This window comes from Equus quagga, chromosome 6, assembly GCF_021613505.1.
Source record: "Equus quagga isolate Etosha38 chromosome 6, UCLA_HA_Equagga_1.0, whole genome shotgun sequence".
Lineage (NCBI taxonomy): Eukaryota > Metazoa > Chordata > Mammalia > Perissodactyla > Equidae > Equus > Equus quagga.
In genome coordinates this window covers 93,323,402-93,336,017 of record NC_060272.1, presented here as the reverse complement: position 1 = coordinate 93,336,017, position 12,616 = coordinate 93,323,402, and the positions used below count along the sequence as shown (strand labels likewise).

The 12,616-nt window shown below is 41.7% G+C and overlaps 1 protein-coding gene across 9 annotated transcripts in view; it reads left to right on the top strand.

The window, feature by feature from the left end:
• TLE4 (TLE family member 4, transcriptional corepressor) overlaps positions 1–12,616 on the top strand; it is a 141,616-nt gene that overhangs the window by 106,603 nt on the left and 22,397 nt on the right. The gene's annotated exons all lie outside the window — the stretch shown is intronic.

Below are 12,616 nucleotides of genomic sequence, written 5' to 3'. Positions count from 1 at the left end.
CCTGGCCCAGCTTACTCCTCCTTCTGAAGCAGTGCCCTGGAAGTCTCAGTGGATAAATCCCACCCCTTTTCTTATTAACATCTTACTGTGCTCTTACATTTCAGTTTTCTATTGGTCACAGAAATATGTCTTACCTTTCTTCTTTGTAAGTTTCTTTGAGAAAGGATCAGCATTTATTCTTTAGCATCTATCTAAATCCCTGGTATACCGCTTTGTGGAAATTTAATTCTGTGGCTAGATCAGTTGTTGGCCCCCACCCCCACCCCTACGCTTTTGTAATAAACCTGTAGGATGTCGCTCACATCCACCATGCAGTCCCACGAGCTCCTTGAGATTAGGCACATTCTCGTGGGATACCTCAAACTTCTGCCCTTTCTTTTTCTGGTTTGAGCCTATATCAGATTGCAGATGCAGGAAGATGACACCAGTATGTTGACAAACCTGATTGCGTTCTAATTACATGCATACATATATATCTGCACATGTTCACACGTGCTTACAGCACGTACACATATGTACGTATGAAGAGAGTCACTGGGTTATACCTGTACATCTCTCAAATCCATCCTCTTCTTCCCTTGTCCACCACTCCCTCCAGTCCAAGCCACCAGCGTCTCCCCTGGACCACTGCTTCCTCTCCAAAGCTCTGTTACCTGGCAGGCCCACTTAAGCCATGCTAACAGCACCAGTAAAGCAGAGGCACCAAAAGTGATGAAAGCTCAGCTTTGATGGTCTAATTCAGAATTTTGCTATTTTAATTTTAGCATGCATGTCAGGTTTATGTTGTACACTTGATATTATTTTTATTTTTGATTACCAAGGGTGGAGATAGACAATGTAATCTTCTTTGTTCTTAAGTGATTTTAAAGGTCTTACTCTGACTATGGCCCCTATTCTGTGCAGTTTTTAGAAGGTGCGTCATCTCATGGCTCCCCTTTAGTGGCACTTAGAATAAAACACAGACTTCACCATGGTCTGCTGGGTTCTGCACAGCCTGGTCCCTGCCTCTTCCCACCATTGTCCCCTCATGCTCTCTCCCCATGGCAGGCCCTCAGCCCTTCTCTCCCTCTAGTATCACCGTGGACTTTCCACCTTTTTGGGCCCTTCCTTCTTTTCTGCCACCTTCTTCTCCTGCCTCTTCACATGCTTGGCTCCCAGTTTTGTTTCTGGAGTCAGCCTAAATGTCATCTCTTTGAAGAGGTGGTTTCTGACCATCTTGTCATTAGTTTGTCTCATTCTTGGCATCCTGTTTATTTCCTTTGTAACATGTTGCCATTTGCACTTTTTATTATTCACTTTTTATTTATTAATAACTTAATTTATTTTTATGTTCCCTGACTAGAGTAAGTGCTCTGTGAGGGTAGGGTTCTCATCCACCCTTTTTATTGTGTTCTGAGTCAGTGCCTTAGCCCAGGAGAGTACCCAGCATGCAGTTGGGCCTCAGCGCAGTAAGTGCTGGTGTGTAGTTATTAACAAGGGATACATGCTGTGCTCCCCTTCCCCCATTAGACTTGATGCCTCACTCACTTCGGACTCATTTGTCAGATTCCAGTGACGTTAGGGTTGCAAGTCTAGTCTTCACTCTGTCACTCTGACGCAAGGTCGTGCTGGAGGGCTGCCAGGTGTTCTACAGATAAGGAGAAAGAGCAGAACTTCTGAAGAGGGCACCAAGCTGAGAAGGCAGATAGATCCCCAGACTAGAGAACATGCTGTCTGAAATGTTTGAATCTGGACAGAGTGGCATTTCCCCAGAACCTGAGATCTGAAGAAGTGCCCATTACCTTCTTTCAAAGGAAGGCCAAGAGGAGACTTGCACAGCAGCTCTTGGGGCCTCCTGCTGCCCTGATGGGCTTGCTGGCAAAGGCTTGGCCATTGTCTTCCAGGGCAAATTCCACCAGAAAGTATGAAAGGAAGGGCGGCAATATGCCTGCCACGTCATGTAGTTATCTCATTTAATCTTCATGACAATCCTGTAGGACCAATATCCTTATCTCCATATTACAGGTATGAAAATTGAGGCCTTGAGGGGTTAACTTGCCAGAATCACCCAGCTAACAGGTGGAAACCAGAGCACTCTCACTCTGGAGCCCATGATTATTCCATTCCATTCCCTTTCTTCTGGACCCCACAGTGCTGTAAAACTGATGCCTTATTCACTTTGTGTCCCCAGTGTCTAGCATAGTGCCAACACAGAATAGCTATTCAGCTAAAGTTGTAGAATTCGACTGGTGTCACAGAGCATGACTCTTTTTGCAAAGTCTTTGTAATTCTTCAGATAGAGGAGTAAAGCCTCATTTTCCATTTGCCAACTAGTATTGAAAGTACTTCTGCAGAATCACCCTCTGCCTCCAGTGGTCTGGCTGGTGCTGTCAAGGCTGTTAATGGCCTCTCCGACCCACTCTCCATTCCCAGTGGAAGGAAGTCCATGGCTGTTTTAGCAAACTTGGTCAGTGGCTCAAGGTTTATAACATGGCATTTGATTAATCTCATGCTCCTGGATGTTTTCTTGTACACACTAGGTTGTGGGATCTTCTGCATCTAGATTTCTGTGCGCTGAACACTTACAAAGCAAAAGACTACCAAGATGGTAGCCTCTTGGCTATGTTAGCAGAGGGCTCTCCTGCTATGGGATGTGTGTGCTTGTGTGTGTGTACATGTGTGAGAGAGACAGACAGGGGAGACACCCTACCACAAAAGTCATACCTGTACTTTGAGTTATTTTTATTTTCATTCGTTTGTTCAGCAAACACTGGACTATCCTTACATTGCGAAGTGCAGGATGTCCTTCAAGACATATTTAGTATTAAATAGCAAAAGCGTACTACTGAGTAGTGCTCTTCTTTTTTAATAAAATAATGATTGATCGAACGGTCTTCACCTTGTTTCTCAGTGTGGTGAGTGAGAGCATTTTCTTGCAGTCCATTTTCAGCGTGCTGCTATTACCGCACCATTTAGCTCGATGCCAAATTGCAGTTGGCTCCATTCAGTTCTGTTTACCGAGGAGCGCTGTAGTGATTAAATGTCACTGAGTACACCGAGTATACAAAAGTAATTAACCTAAAAGGACATGTTAGAATAAGGGTCAACAACCTCTTTAGCCCATAGTGCCACTGGCAAGACTAAGTATTGACAGAGGTATTGCTGTCCGGGCGGGGTGCGATCCGGGGGCGGAGGGAGAGGAGAGGGAAAGGTCAGAGAAGCTGGAGCAGCGGACCAGCACTCATGCATGGTCTTTTGGGATACAAGTGGAGCAGAGCTCTGAGACATTTTTCCGTCATTCCTTACCATTTAGCTCTCTGACCCATGGTCACTTGTTGGGGGAGTGGGGGAGATTAGACCAGAACCTGACTCCCCTTTCAACAGCTAGCACTGGTTAGTGGAATAATACTGTTTTCTGGTTAGACCAGAGGAATCTTGGCATGTGCTTGGTGAATCACCCTGTTCTTCCAGTGTTGTGTGTATCTTATCAAACCCTTGCATCTTTAAATCCAGTTGTCAAATGAAATGTGCTGCTTGAGATCATTCCCTTGGAACTATTTGAAATTGTGCCTCTAAGTGTCTGTCTCATTTGTTTTCATTCCTCAGTATACTGAAGTCATTTTGTTAAACTGATATTAATGCCTTATGTTGCTTTATATACTAAAAATTTACATAAAACTCTAGGTAGTTGTCTGTGATGTAAAAAATCAACCAACGTAAAGCTCTTTTTTTAAAAAAACAAGTGTTATTATCTGTCTGCCCTACATTTGGCTTTTTCTTTCATCACCTGTGTGTGGTGACTTAACTATCCAGAAAAAAAAGGAGAGTACTGAAGGTTTTTTTTCCTTTTATCACATACCTCCTTGGGGCATAAACATTTCAAGGGGATCCCCAGGGATCCCGAATCTCTAAGTGAGCAGCCACAGAAAGACTGCTGATGCCTGCATTCCTCACATGGTGCTCTGTGAGGCAGGATTCATTTGAATCCCGCCTTTTCAGTGGGCAGACCTGAGTAAGATTTGTTTCTTTCCAGTCACAGACAGCTGATGAAGGGCATGATGAGAGACGAGGAAGAGGGATAACCAGTTGAAAAATGTCCCCCTTATGCTGAAGATTTATCTCTTTTAGAATAAAGAAGAATTGGTGGCCTTGATGCGTTTATGCAGCAACAGCTATTCCCTGTGTGCCGACCCAGAGGTCAAACCTGGTGCTGGCCGTCAGGGAGAGGACCTGTGCCCATGATTGGGGGTGGAACAAACAAGGAAGAGGGGCCACCTTTGACTCTTTTCTTTACATGGCACCCTTCAGACCTTCATTTCAGTTTTACTTTTTCACTACTTCTTCTTAATATCTTTTCAGCATAGTCCTGAAAATTGTCTTGTCATGATACCACGTTCTAAATGAACCGCTTTTGAAGGCTCCCTCCTTCCTTTGGTGTGCCTACACGCACCTGCACACACACGCACACACAGAGCTCTTCTTCTATGATAGTCATTATATTGAGCACTGAGAATATAAAGAAAGAAGGCGCAACAGTACGTGCCCTTTAGGAGTGCGTTATCTTTAATCTCAACATACTGAAAATAGTATGGGAACAGGTGATGTATGAACATCGATGCATGAGCAGATCAGGTGATGTCCTCATTCACTTGTTCAGCAGCCAATAATTGAGGCGCTAAACCAACTGCTGAGTTTTCCTTGTGATGAAACCAGCCGTGGTCCCTGCCTTCATGGAACTTCTAGTCAAGTAGAAGAGCTAAGCAAATAATCAAAATAATGGCCATGATACAAATTGTAGGAAGGAAGTCAACAAGGGGCTATGATAGAGATTTCCAGAAGGGATCTCCTTAGATGGCATCACCAACAAGACCTTTCTGAGAAAGTGGCATTTAAGCTGAGACATAAAAGGTGAAAAGATGCTGGCCACTCAGAGCCTGGGACAGAGAGCTCTTGGCAGAAACCTGCACTGAGGGGTAAAAGAGATGGGGTGTCCCAGCACAAGGAGGGAGAGACCTTCAGCTGAGATTCCAGAAGGTAGGCAGGAGCTAGCTCAGGCCTATATTTCTGTACAGTGCTAGATGCTTGTATTATTGGGTGTTGATTCTTATTGTGACTTCAGTAACTTTTAGACCTGTGTCATCTCATGTGGTAGCCACAAGCTGTATGTGGCTAATTGAGCACTGGAAATTAGCCAATCCAAATTGAGATGTGCTGTAAGTGTAAAGTGCACACCAGATTTTAAAGACCTAGTACTAAAAAAAAGAATGTAAAATGTCTCATTAATAATTTTGATATTGATTACATGTTGACATGGTGCTTTTGGATACATTGGGTTAAATAACATGTAGCTCACATTATATTTCTGTTTGCCAGTTCTGTTCTAGAACAACTCACTTTAGTGTTTTAATGAAGGACCTTAAGACCAAATTGGCTAAGTGATCCCTGAAAACTCACCCTTTGAGGTGGTATGAAGAAGGCTTGGAGTATCTGATTAGCAACCTTAAAACTGTTGGGCAGCCTGCCTTTAAACTGATATACTGTCCTTTCCCTCTGTGTTCCCTGAGTTACCCTCCAGTATTGTATAGAGTGTATTTGCATACATACTGCATAAGAATATATATGCAGCTCTGTGGAGTTAACATTCTTTGGAAGAAAAAAAATGTTTAGCCTTTCAAATAGATTAAAACAGTTTACTGGAAAAAATAGCAACATGAAAAGACTTTCTTTTCCAATAAATTTTAATAGTTACTAAAATGAGGATTCTGGTCCATTAAGATATAGCTTGCCAAGTCTTAAAGCTGAGTCACTTATTTTCTCTGAGCAGCTACCCTACTTCAGCTTCTTTCGAATCAGCTGTTAGAAGAATGTTGGTATTTTGATTCAAGAACAGCACAGTACAAGAATAGGTCTAAAGCAAATTCACCTTCCCAGAAAATTCAGGAAGGAAACTTTTGCCAACCACTCTGTTTTTAGGACAAATTCATATATCACATCGTATTTGTCACTGATACTTAGTAACATTGATTATAAGGCAATAGGTGAATGAATGATTTAGGGTGTATTTTATAGGTGCTTTACCAAAAAACTAATCCCGGAAGCAAGTGGCAGGTGCATGTGACTCTACTGAGTGTCTGCATACAAGATTTACAGAATCTGTGTTAATGAGGGAGGAGAATTCTTGGTCTAGGACAAATACACGTAGGACTGTTAGGTCTTGCCAACTTTGAGGAAGTCCATTGAATTGAAGGGCATGACATGGCTTCGGGGTGATTAGACAGTTTAAAAGATGTAGGTGACTTCTATGTATTATTCGTGGGCTCTCTTCTTCATGAGTGGTAAGGGGATGTACTTAATCCCCTCTCATTCCCCCAGTTCCTTCCTCTTGTGACCCACAGTTTGGACCACATGCAGACAGTGGCTGTACAAGATGGAAGCTGTGGTGCTTCTACAAGAATCAAACCTGTGTCTTTGGTGTCAAAGCATCACGTTGCAGCAGCTCAGCTTGCCAGCTAAAGTAACTGTATTCAATGAAATTTCTGGGGTGGAGCCAACGGCTTTATTCCAGGAAGAGGAAATAACAGTCAAGAAACCCCAAGAGGACATTAAGATAATGTCCTAATTTAAAATCAATTTTATTGATACCTTATAAATTATTACAGCATTTTATCCTGACCAAATAATACATAGTGCTGAGACTATGGAAACAAAACATGAATGACCGAATATTGAAGTGCTGTATATTCTACTGCATGAAGGAAAAAATATGTTGGACTTTTGTATTCTAAGTGTTTTTAACCCATGGAGCCCTGCTGGAGGGCAAAGTGTATATTTCATTCATCTTTGTTTCTGTGCTTAGTAGGTATTCAGTAAATACCTGTTGAATGTGTCTGTAAGTGGACTAAGATTGTGTGGTTGTTTCCACATTAGCCGAAAAGGAACAGCTCTTCGTGATGCTAGGTACTGTGCTTCACAACATGCACTCTCCTCTCAGCCTCGCAGCAACATTTCTAAGGAAATACTTCTGTTATCCTCATTTTTACCCACTGGGAAATTGGAAGCTTTAGAGGTTTATTAAGTTGTTCAAGGTCACACAGCAAATGGTATAGCCTGGTCTTGAACCCAGAGCTGACTCTAGCTAGCACCCATACTATGATCATTGTGGACACCACCTCTCTTCTTAATCATTCCTCTGATTTGAGAAAATTTTGATTATCTACCAAAGAAGTTCATCTTGGTCCAAGTTTCTTTCACCGGGAGAGAAGCAGAAAGACAAAGACAGCATTAGAACATTTTAAAGAATTTGTTGTTCATGAAAATGTTATAGAAGGTGAAACATTTGTTAAGAACGGATTCATTATATGGAGATTATATTAAATCCTGTTTTAACAAGGGCAGGTCTTCAAAAAGTTGCAGTCATCTTTGAAGGTAAATTTGGATTTATGTTAATTTGAAAAAGCAAGTTCAGTTAGGGTTATATGTTTTTTAATGACTTCTTAATCAAGCAAGTTATAAAATAAAGTCTTACTGTAATGAACAATAAACTGACAGCAGTGGACTGTCTCAACGCCCTACCATATTTGGGTTTTTCACCACCTGCATGCTATATATTTTAAGCGAATTTACATAAATTTGCATGTGTTATGAGTCAGTATGTAAGACGTACATTTTGACAAAATAATTTTCATTTTAAAGTTTTTATATTTAATTTTTCCCAATTGAGGATTATCTTCTCTCTCTCTCCTGGTTGTTTCTCTATAAATGAGATAAATGTTAAAATGTTGTAGCAGTTATTTTGTGTAATACTATACAATCAATATCATTGGTTTATGGTTCTATGTTAGTTTGGTAAGCATAGATTTGTTCAGGATATTACTTCCAAACATGTTGGAAGTATGTCAGAACTGAAATGCTTTGAGGCCTGGTGAATGTTCTGATTCTGGATGACTCATGGTTGTAGGGCTCCTCCTCTCGAAGGCCCTTCTGCCCAGTTGAAGGCCTGGGCTGAGTCCCTGCTCATCTCCAGCAGCACCTTGGCGTTTCTGACTCAAGAAAACTCAACAGTATTCCTGTCTGTTCTAGACATGGTCTTTTCCAGAAGAAATTAAATTGAGGACTTTGGTTATGGCATCAGTAAAGAGTCGACAGGGCTCTTGAGCCTGCCTTCTTCATCCTCCCCACCCCCACCACCACAAGCAAATTCCCTCTGAATTGTCCCTGACCCAAACTAATTCCTGTACCAAATGAGCCACAGTTAGAGGAGCAGCATAATTTATCATCTATGCTGAGCTATTGTTGAGAGTAAAGAGAGGCCTGGACGACATGTGTAAAACAGGGTGAACCAAGACTGGCAGTGACCCTAGCCAGATTTTCATGGTGCCCTCTGCCCTGTCATTATCCCCTTTATCTGTTTGAAAATGGATTTACCCTTTGGTACCAAGTACATGGGGTGTTTGAAGTCCTTAGCTGATGAGCAAACAAACCATAACAAATGAGTTTCAGTGTTCTTGATCATGGTTGTCCACTTGACCTTTAGCATAGTCTTTCTGGTTGGAATCTTGTAGGGGGGCCAGGGACATTTGAGCACTGCACCTATGCAAATGGAAAGCAGAATTAGCTTGATATGCATTTGAAATCAAATTAGAAACTCCGATGTGAAGGTAGTATTTATAGTCCTGCCTGCAGTATTGAACCAAAACCTTCCTGTGATTGTTGAAAGGAGATGTGTTTTGGTTAATAGCGGCCTATTGAAACCCTGTCATTATGGACCATCTGTGTATCTATGCTGAGGGGGAGTACTACAGAAAGGCTTAGAATAGCCCTTCCTTGCGGCTTAAAATAGAAGATCCTTACGAGCTCTGTTGTCAGGAGTGCAGTGCACAGTCGGAGTGCTGGGTCCCTGTTGCAGAGCTCTCAGTTGTCTGCTTGGGATTGTGCTGTGTACTGTGTGGGGATTCTTTCACTTACTCCTCAAAGCAGCCGGGTGAGGGAGTGGGTGGGGTGTTAGCCCACACTACAGAGAGACTGAGACTGAGCAATAGCCCCAAGGCTACACAGCTATTAAGTGGAAGACTCTGGACTCAAACCCAGGCAGTCTGGCTCCAGAGAGATGCTCCTGCCTGCTAGTAAAATTTGTGCTACCTGTTATTAAAATCAGCTAATTATAACAGCATTACCTCTTTTGGGTAGGGTACTTTATAGGAATTTTTCTCATACATGGTCGTCTTTGATCTTGAGGTGGTAGAGGAGCACAGGTGAAAGGATGGGGTCATCCACTTCTATTGCTAGAGGTGCCAGTTTTCCAGCTGACTTGGTCAGTAGCCTAGTGAGTAAAGTCTAGGTTGGCTTTCAAACTAGAACTTAGAATTTTTCTTATGTTGAGGTAAAACGTGATTTGTTAATGTTAGGAATAACTGTCTTTAAAGCTTATCTTTTGCTACCAAAGCCATTGGGATTTCCATATGAGACTTAGAAATTTTTATTATTTTTTCCTTGGTCTCACCTTGTTTCTCCCCCTTTTTCTTTCATTAAACATCTGCCTTTTTCTTTTGAATATCCCAATGTAAGTGTTTACTTTGTGAAAATACAGAGCTTTTTACTAAACGTTCACATTTAAGGTCTTTGCCTTCTCTGGATCAGCCACTGCTTCTGATTGTGACTCTCTGTTCCTAACAAATTTGCTGATATAGTTACATGATCAAACTGTAGTGAGAAAAGATTTATGTTTAATGTATCTAAATTTGTAGATTTACGCAGAGTCAGGGTGCAGCTCCAGTAAGTTTCTTATGTAGTAAGCTAGGGAAATACTCAACCTAGCTAGACTTAGAAAATAACTACAGAGAAATAAAAATAAGCTTTTCTAGTAAAAGCATGACTTTGTCTTTATCAGTATTTATTTAATTCATCCTGTTCACATGCCCAGTAAAGATTCAAGTGGCCTTCCAGAGGCAGAATGGCGGACTTGTAAGATTCATGATGAGAGGCTGTGCCAAGTCCAATTTGATTCCAAAGCAATTATGCTATTAGAACACTGCTGATTGCCCCAGTGCCCATTGTGCAGCTTAACCTTTAAATGCTAGTGATAATTAACTACTTTATCATCTACCAGGAAACTCCAACATGCAACTGTGTTCTGTAGTAAAATTCACAAATAAAATACGGCCCCCAGAGCCAGAAACAGCCAGTTTAAGAAAAATAAAGATATTTGTACATGTGTACCAATAAATAAGCATAAAGATCCAAATAAGCATTACAATTTAGTATTAATTTTTAAGAAAGTATTTCATCATTGTTTAAACATCAGTTTTTCCTTTTGGACAGAGTGGAAATAACTTTCAGTGGAGCGTATCAGAATCAGAAGACAGATAATTAATTATACACATGTACACTCAGTTTTTTCTTCTTTTTGTAAAATATCAAATTAGTAAGATGAAGTCATCTAGAGGTAGGTAAAGGGATAAAAGTGAAGGAAAGGCAGAGCTACTGTCATATTGTTGGTTCCAAGGGGGGTCTACTCAGATCTTACTCTCGTGAATGGTTTCCCATGGAACCATTCAGCCCAGTGGCCTTCTGAAAGAGAATGTATCACATGAATTTTGGATTAAGATTGAGGAGTGCAGAGGAGATGTTCACTCATTTATGCTCAAAAACTTTTCTGGGCCATTCTCTGCTGCTCATTGTACTGGGTGCCCCCACTCTCGGGAACCACAGTCTGGAGTGGCAAGTGGCCTTGTAAACAAATAGCCATAAATTGATTGCGAGTCCTCTACTCATTGGGTGAACAAAATGTTAAGTGAACAAAGGGGAATGAGTGATTAATTCTGCCTGACAGCATCTGAAGGAGCTTTGAAAAGTGACAGTAGAGCTGGTTCTTAAGAATGAGGAGGATTTCAAAAGAAAGACACTGAGGGAAAGAACATTCTTGTAAGCCAGGACAAAAAAGGCTACAGATGCAATGAAAATTCATGGAGCACTGGGGAACAAGCAGCTCATAGCGCTAAGACGAAACCAGTGCCCTGGATTGGGGTGTGGAGTGAAAGGCTTTGGAAAACAGCCATACTTAGAAATTTGGACTTTTTTCCCTATAGACAATGGAAACCGTTTGTCATTTTTAAGGAAGGGTGAGAAGTAGTCAAATCTCTCTTTGGGAAATATGAATCCCAGAAGTGTGGAGGATAGACTGGAGAGGGGAGAAACTAGATTATGGGGTTCTGGCATTAAATATGGTACGTAATAGCTCACCGATGATGTTTGCAAGCATGATTTCAATGGAGTGTAATGGTCATAAAAACCTGATTGCATTGGGTCGTTGTGTGAAAGCAAAGCAGAAGCACGGAACCAAGTCTTAGGAACGAGGATTGGAACTCAGTGGAGATATAGGAAAGTTAAAAAGGAGTCGACTTTTTAAAATAGTTTGGCTTCTGATGTTTTGCTTCAGTCTTCAGCCTTACTGAATAACGCCTGCCATCTTTTCTGCCACTAGGCTTAAGGGTGAATGTTTGAGTAGGGATAGTTAGAGGATTTGGTGCATACAGTTTAGAGTATTCCTATAAAACCTTGAGACTGGTACAGGACAAGGTTTAGAGCTATCCAATCCCTATCAGTAGGCGCTCAATCACTGGTCCTTCTCACCTTCCTCTGCCATCAAACTTCCACCCGCACGCCTGCCTTTGGAGCTGGTTATGGAGTTGCCATCACCACCCTGACCAGTAGGGGATAATCTCTTGGTAGCTATACTCACCTAGGTGTGACCAAAGTCTGTTGGTTTTCCTCTAACAACATGCTTTGAAAGTTTCGCCACAAGAGAGAATGTGGCCTTTATGGTTCAATGGAAGTAAAATGGAATGTAAAGCCAAAAGTTCTGGATAACACACTGCCTCCCGTAGTTAATTAAAAGACTCTTGTAAATTTATAAATGTTAATTATTACTAACAGACTAAGATAAAGGAAAAAAGTACAGAGAGTTAATTTTATATAAGATGAATAAAGTTACAAACGAGCAAGAGCTTTACTGAACAGTTTCCTGAATCGATTTAGATGTCAGGCAGAGATATTCTGGTGGTGAGTCTTTGTTCTTCCTCAAACTTTTTCCTTATCTCCAAGTGTTCTTTCCACAAGAGCAGCCCTTTCCTACCCCAGGCGGGCTTCATGTAGCACTCAAGAGCTCTGCCCTGGTGCCCTGCTGGGGACCTTGGCTTCTCCAGCGTTTACCATTTGCCCTCAACAGGTTAGCTCTGCACTCAGTACGGCTCGCCTTTATTTAGAGCTGCTCTTCAGTCTGTCTGGAACTGAGTCATGCCTAGTTCTTAAGGTGACCTCAAGTTTTCATCCAAGTTTCCTCACTTCTTTCATGATTTTGAACTCTCGGAGTGTCTAAATGTGCCAAGTAACCACCTAACCTTAATGGTAGACACTCACTCTCCATGCTCCAGGTCTTGCTGGTATTTGTTTTCTGTTTGTGGGACTCCTCTCTCTCTCTCTCCAGTTAAGAGCTCTTGGGAAAAGCAGAGATGACTGACCATGATCCCAAGAGGGAGGGGCTACCTTTCTCCAGTCTCTGGTCCTCATGGGGTTCCTGGGTTTCCAGAGATAAAAAGGAGCAGGCTTATGGAAACTCTAGGTGTCAGAGAGGAATAAAGTA